The following is an 8,205-nucleotide window of genomic DNA, read 5'->3' on the forward strand; positions in this document are numbered from 1 at the left end:
TCAATTCCCTTGCCAATGAAAGCCAACGCACCATACACCTTCTTAACAACCCTATCAACTTGGGTAGCAACTTTGAGGGGTCTTATTGATGACCCCAAGATCCCTCTGCTCCTCCACATTGCCAAGAATCCTGCAATTAACCCTATATTCTGCATTTAAATTCAACCTTCCAAAATGAATCACTTCACACTTTTCCAGGTTGAATTCCATCTGCCACTTCTTTGCCCAGCTTTGCATCTTGTCAATGTCCCGTTGCAACCTCCAACAGCACTTCACACTATACACCATGCCACCAACCTTCGTGTCATCATCAAACTTACTAACCCACCCTTCCACTTCCTCATCCAAGTCATTTATAAAGATCACAAAGAGTGGGGTTCCCAGAACAGATTCTTTCAGAACACCACTGATCGCCGAGCTCCAGGCTGAATAATTTCCATCTATTGCAATCCTCTGGCTTCTTTTGGACAGCAAATTCTGTATCCAGAGAACCAAATTTCCATGAATCCCATGTCTTCTAACTTTCTAAATGAGCCCACCTTGGGGAACTTAATCAAATGCTTATCTAAAATCCGTATGCACCACATCCATTGCTTGATCTTCATCAATGTAATTTGCCATATCCTCAAAGATTTCAATAAGGCTTGTGAGGCATGACCTGCCCCTCACAAAGCCACATTGACTATTTCGAATCAAATTGTGCTTGTCCAAATAATCATCAACACTGTCTCTCAGAATCCTTTCCAATAATTTGCCCACCACAGAATGACTGACTGTACTGTAATTCCCAGGATTATCCCTATTCCCTTTCTTGAACAAGGGAATAACATTTGCCACCCTCCAATCATCTGGTAGTACTCCAGTAGACAGTGAGGACGCAAAAATCATCACCAAAGGTGAAGCATACTCTTCGCTCGCTTCCGGTAGCAACCTTGGGCATATCCCTTCTGGCCCAGGGGACTTATCTATCCTCATGTTTTTCAAAATTTGTAGCACATCCTCCTTCCTAACATCAACCTGTTCGAGCGTATCTGCCTTTTTCATGCTATCCTCACAAATGCTAAGGTCCCTCTCACTGGTGAATACTGAAGCAAATTATTCATTAAGGACCTCCCCTACCTCGTCTGACTCTGCGCACAAGTTCCCTCCATTATCCCTGATAGGCACTACTGTTACTGTGACCATCCTCTTGTTCCTCACAAAAGTATAGAATGCCTTGGGATTTTCCTAAATCCAACCTGCCATGCCCCAATTCTTGCTCTCCTAAGTCCATTCTTCAGTTCCTTCCTGGCTACCTTGTCGACCTCTAGAGCCCTGTCCGTTCCTTGTTTCCTTAACCTTAAGGAAACTTCCTTCTTCCTCTTGACTAGATGTTCCACGTGTCTCATAATCCAAGGCTGCTTCACCTTACCATCCTTTCCTTGCCTCAGTGGGACAAACCTATCCAGTAGCTGTAGCAAGTGCTCCCTAAACAACCTCCACATTTCTGTCGTGCATTTCTCTGACAACATCTATTCCCAAATTCCTCTCCGAAGTTCTTGCCTGACAGCATTGTAATCCCCCCTCCCCCAAAAGTGAAATAACATACCTGGGCTCATTGAGGAGTTGTACACAGGACCTCTCACATGTTCACACTGCATAGTACTTTAAGGAAGGGTCATACCACTAATCGAACAAGCCTTTCCTGTTTTTGGCTTCATATAATTCATATAATTGCGATGGGAAATTGCCCCATTGTGTGCAGGGATGTGCAGACCAGGTTGGTAAGCCATGCTAAATGCGGGTTTATGAGGATTAGCGGGTGTCACTATTTTATACTTGGCTCTGGACGAGAATGGTCGCCGTTTCATATCGGGCTCTTGGGTATAATGTTCACTCTTTTATGTTGGGCTCTGCGAGAGAATGTTCACTGTTTTATATCAGACTCTGTGGAAGAAAGTTCACTGGTTTATACTGAGCTGTGGGGGAGAGCGGTCACGGTCTAACATCAGGCACTGGGGCTGAATGTTCACTATTGTACATCGGGCTCTGGGCAGATTAGTCACTGGTTTATATCGATCCCCATTCTCCTCCTCCTATACCTTCACGGGTGTGATATGTGCTGCAATAAATACCTGCAGCCCTTCAATCAAAACAAAAATGAATGGCAGGCTGAACGCATCTTTTAGACTCGGTGACCAACAAATGCTTTGTGTCTGTGAGAATGTATATTCCGATAAAGAAAATACGAGCTCTACGACATTTCTGGGATTTACATTTTCACGTTGGAATATGATTCGGTCCCTTGTTCAAACCAGAATAACTTTCCGGTGTAAGTGTAACATGATCGGCACCGGACTGCAGGGAAAATGCACAAAGCCGAGTAAGCCGCGGAAGAGGTGATGCCGTGCAACATACTTACAGTTATTAAGCCTGTGATGCAAAATAAGTGGCTCCGAAAAAAAAAAATCCTTCGTCTGGAATGGTAAGCAGATTTAGAATCCGAGAACGGCAGATCCCATTGCGAAATTGTTCCACAGGCAGTCCAGGCACGAACAACATTATCATAATTCCTTTCACTTTCCCTATCTTTCTGCTTAGCCGGTCAGTATTCCGGCGAAGATTTCCACTTCTGGGCAAGAGCAAATACCAGTGGTCACACAACACCATGTTATACGAGCGATTGTCTCAAAAATGATTTTTGCGATGTTGCTGCCGGAACACAACAAAAGCGAAGGCACCGATAAGGGTTTCGAGGAAGCCTATCCTCCTCGTTCATTTTCTTAGCTGCTTGGCTATGACGAGCTACAATATCAATTTCCCACCAGATGTCAACACCCCAATACCCTGGGGCATTTCCAAACTGCTCCTCCAAATACACTGGAGGTTTAATCCATCGTCACTTACAGGAAACTGCTCAAGTCAGGAAATGAAAAGAATAAGAGTAAAAATGACCCACGAAAAGTGAACACGAGCAATCACAGTCTCGATTAGATGAGGTTTCCCTTCTGTTCAACAATGTGGGTGTGCCTGCACCGCAATGATTTCAGCAGATCAAGAAGGTGGCTCATTAGCTCCCTTCTCCAGAACAGAAATGAAGGAAATGGGAGAAATTTCACAGAGCAATACCCTCCTTTTCGCCAGAAAAAGCAAATAACTTTAAGTAGACTCAATGCAGGATTTTGTTTCACACCAGCAGCAAAATAACGATCGGCATTCACTTTCAGCGAATAGGGTGAGCAACACAACTTGCCTGGGACATGGCATAGCAGCGCAGCCTGCTTGTTTCCACTATCATGCTGGGGACATTCCACATGTTGTAACTACTGCACCATGGAATCACGCAGTGGACGCTGACGATGGAGGCTTTGTGCTGTCCCAGGTCAAAGATTACTTTGGGCCAAACAAAGAGAAGTTAAACCCAGCCTCGCTATAACAGCTGTCCACTGTGGGATTTTAACCCACACGTTCTCAGAGACAGGCATCTGAATCCAGTGACTTCGACTGCTCGGCCACGTCATCGCACTGTGCACTCTGGGCTCACATATGACATTTTCCAATGATGCTACTTCACATAACTGATGCAAAAGCACCAGGAAATTCTTGCGAGGAACCCTATCCTTCTCACCCATTTTCTTTGCTGCTTAGTTATGCCCAGCTATAATATCAGTTTCATGCCAGATGCCGATAGCCCTTCAATCAAAACCCATATCAACGCAAAGCTGAACGCACCTTGTGAGATTCGGTTGAGCCAGAAATATAATGTGCCTGTGCGAAAGTATATTATGCTTCGATAAAGAACACATGACTGCACCATATTTCCGGGTTCACCCACATCACTTCTGTCACACACTGAAAACTCACAATTTTTCCCCTCTGTTACCGAGAATGAAGATTCTATTGAATAAACCCACACGGTCACAAAAGAAGATATTTTTCCTTGTGAATTGGGTAACGTTCACGGAGACTTCACTGACGTTTTCCGTGGAATCCTCAGAATTAGGTAATTCTGGTTCAGCTCCATTAGACATGGAGCCGCCCAGGAAGTGACCATTCACATTCTGTGATTCTGAACAGTCTTGGTGCAGGATTGGAGTTGGGTTTGCCCCTTTAAAATTTTTGTCATTTATTATACAAGCGGCTGCACCTATAAACTGATCTCTGGGACTCCCAATGACGTAGAAACAATTTGCACTCTAAAACAGGAAACCAGTATCTTAACCAAAGCAGCAGAAAAGAAGTCATATTTCAGGCGCAGCTAAAGCTGGTGGAAGACTGAACAGTTGGGCTTCACCAAAGCTAGAAGAAACAAAGACAGCCAGCGTGGTGTTTGAACCCACGGCCCTGAAATTAAGAGTCTCATGCTCGACCACCTGAGCTAAATGGAAAGCTACTTATTTTCCCATTTCACACTGACCCAAATCCCCTGCAACCTAATTTCAACGTGCCACCTGGAAAATCACAAGTTTCCACTTCATTCCTCTCAATGACAAATAACATCAGTTACATCTTCCACTTTTCAGCTGTTACTCCTTCAGACCATTATAATCCATTTTCAGCGCTTGTTCCGGGATTTAACATTCAAAATTCATATTTTAATGTCGGTGCCCTCATGCTTGAGTTGCCCATGCGACTGTCAGTCACTCTGAGAGACGCTGAATCTGCTTCAATAAACCCAGTCATTTCTGTTACAGACTGTGTGAAATGCGTGTCTGTCTGCCCAATCTCACTCAATACATTCAGCACTTCGTTTGTTTGGTACATAAGCAAATTCTGCAGCTTCGCATCTGGGGACTGGATTTTCACAGTTCGGTTAAAAAGATTCGAAGGTCAAGAAGAATTTGCTGCAGCCGTTGTGAAATGTAAGAGGATTTTCGGCATTTTCCACACGGGAACAACTGTTCAGAAGGAACAGGTTTCCACTCGTTGTATCAGTTGAGGTTTCCCAAGTGAGGCTCAGAGTAGGTTCCACTCACTTGGAGATTGAGTCAATGTTGCACTGAAGTTTACACAGTGGGATGTTTTTTCCTGAGCCTGTGCTCCGTGCATTGAGAGGTTTGGCCCCGGTTGGAGGATGGACACGATGCGGCTGATTGAATCTGCAGTGGCCGCTTTCTGCTGGCAGCGGAGGATTGGAGAGTGCGGGGTCAAATCCTGCTGCTTGTCCCTGTCTCACTCCGTGTGGAGCAGGGGAAGAGAAATTCATTCATGGGTTTATTTGATTCCAATCTCTTCATAGATTTATGTGAATTAAATGAAGGTGCATGTTGAGAATAACTGCGTTAAAACCTGTATGTCCGGGGTCTGACTGGATAACTGTGGAGCTGACAAAGTTTCGATGGTATCTCCTGAAGGCACAATCCCGATTGACAATCTTCTGTGTTACCGGAAACGTCGATGAGTAGGAAAACACAAGAGGCTGCATTCCTGGGTAGTCTCAAAACACCAGTCTTTCTCTCAATATCCGAATGCACTGACCAATTGCAAAATAGAACCTGTTAACATCAGGCTCTGCAAAAGCTCCTCATGCGGGGAGTCAGCCTCATTGCGCAGCTGGAGACCTTTCTGTTTTCAGAACCTATCACCGGTTTATGTGTGATGCTTACATGCAGTAGAGTTGTGGTGTTAGCACGGACATGAGCGAGAACGCTAACATTCACAGCGTGAACAACCAACAAAGATAAACACCATCACTTCTTCACTTCAAGGTCCCTGATTTGTGAAGCCGTGAGTTTTACTGGCAAAGAAAATACATTTGTCGTCAGGAGGCTGCTTCAGTGTCCCCTCTTTTTCTGCTCGATTCACCATGAAGTTACTTTCTGCTGTTCCACAAGCACTTCTGCTTCTTTTTTTGGATTCTCATCCCTTCATTCACAGTTTGGCCGGAATAACGAGGTGAGGCTGGATAAACTATAGCCTTACCGGGGAATTTTATGGTAATGGCACAGACATTTTGCTTTCCCTTTCTGTCAGTTAGCAGCCATTTCGAATGGAGAATTGGTCCTTTCAGTGTCTACCACAATATGTGTCTCTATTTGTCTCTCTTTGACTCTGTGCATCCACCTCAACCCCTCTCACACTCTCCGACACTCCATTGTCCACATCCCTCATTCCCCATTTCTGCTCTTTGAAAAGATCACCCTCATTCATTTTTACACCAACAGTAAAGACATCGCTATAATATTATCATTGTGGTGGCATTGTTCTTTTTTTCTGGTGGATTAGGAATTCTATTTTGAATTCTGAAGATTCACAATCTTTTGAGACAAGAAATGAGACCTTACTTCAGTCATAACAGACAGACATATTATCCAAGGAATGTGAGCCCAGTACTAGACACTTTACTCTCAAAGTGTCTCCGAATTTCAGACTTTTCAAAGAGCAGAAATGAGACATGGGGCATGTGGACAATGCAGTGTTAGAGGATGTGAGAGGGGGTGAGGTGGATACGCAGAGTCAAAGAGAGACAAATAGAGACACATATTGTGGTAGACACTGAAAGGATCAATTATCCATTCGACATGGCTGCTAACTGACAGAAAGGAAATGAAAAAGACAACCATTTAAGCAGAGCCTTTCACCATCTCATGGCAATGGAAGCAGCATTACAGCTGATAAAGTCCCTTTAGAGTTGTAACGTTGGCGTGAGTAAGCTAATGAGCGAGCGATTTTGATAAATACGTTGATTCGACAGATAAAGTGAATAATTTCTCCCGACATTATAATATAGAAATGCATAATTAACCTAGTAGGGACGAACGGTCAGTGGATCTGAAACGTCAGCTCTGTTTCTCTCCACAGATGCTGCCAGGCCTGCTGAGTTTCTCTCCCAATTTCTTTTTTGTGTCAGATTGCCTCAGTTCTTTGTTTTGTGTTAACCTGCACAACGTTTGGGACAAATCAGATTAGCTGCTAGCTCCTGATGAGTCGGAAGTGCTGTCACCACGATAAATGAGCACAAACAGAACTTCTATTCTCTGACTGGGAATCGAACCCGGGCAGCGGCGGTGAAAGCAGTAAATCCTAACCACTAGACCAGCAGATGGGCTCATGTCTTTTCTTCATGACACTGCGTTTGCTTTTTCATTTCTGATCATATTCGCTGCAGATCGGTTTCTCCGTCTCTGAGTTTTTACAGCGTGGAAGAAGACCATTTGGCCCATCGTTTCAGGGCAGCTCATCAAACCTCCATCCATTCTAGTCCCAGTTTCCAGCATTTGGTCCATAGCCTTGTGTGCTTTGACTTTACGAAGGCAAATGTCAATGCATTTATCCTGGTGATGTCAAATAACACAACAAATGGGGCCGAAGTTTGAGATGGTAAAACTGTGTTAATACCTCCTTGAGGAACTCATCTTCATCTTCACCCACAGAGGGAGACACAGAGGCACATCCCCGAGAGTGACAGAGACCTCAGGATTATACCTGCTTCATGTGCTTCACGTCCGCTCTCCGTTCCCAGGCACAAGCTTCTGCGACAAAAGGCAGCTTTAGGTGGAACACAAGCAACTTCTCCGGACAATGAGAACTGTTTCCGTGAGCTGGGATATAAAATGGAGAGTTGAGCTGAAGTAGTCTCACAGGCTGCTCATGTGCAACTTTCAACTTCGAATACTCACCAACCCAATCACTGCAGCTCCTGGGAATCTGACAGGACAGCGCCCGGCAGGCATCCCTAACTTAAAGCAACTGACACATGACATGTCGCATCTCTTTCTGCCTGTGTCCCCGTCTCACCTCTAGCTCTGACCGCCCAAATCCGAGATCAATGAGCTGCTTGATACAAACACAGGCAGATTGTGAAGCCAATCATTACCTGGAAAGCAAGGCCAGGAAATGTAAGGCACGAGGGATTGAGAAGCGATGGGTTTGCAAACGGCTGGGTGAAGAGACACCAGGATCGCATCTTCCTGATTCTCCCAGATCGTGATTTCAGGAATATGCGCAGTGCCAGTTACCCCAATCCCAATGTCTCAATGCATAGCGTGTCTGACAGATAGATCGGGGAGAGTCGGTTCGATCCCTTCCTGGCTCTGGTGCATTGTGCAAACGTTGTCCTATCACTTCACAATCTAAGCTCACTGCAGCTGGTCTAAGAGGTACCCAGCACAGAAAAACACCCCTGAGCCCATCAGGTCTGCAGCAGTTGAACTCAAGCCCTGACTGTTCTCGTCTCCTTTTCCGGCACTTGCCTTATTGACTCACGAAGGTTAGCAACGTCAGTGT

Source organism: Rhincodon typus, chromosome 8 (genome assembly GCF_021869965.1).
Source record: "Rhincodon typus isolate 14 chromosome 8, sRhiTyp1.1, whole genome shotgun sequence".
In the NCBI taxonomy this organism is placed as follows: domain Eukaryota; kingdom Metazoa; phylum Chordata; class Chondrichthyes; order Orectolobiformes; family Rhincodontidae; genus Rhincodon; species Rhincodon typus.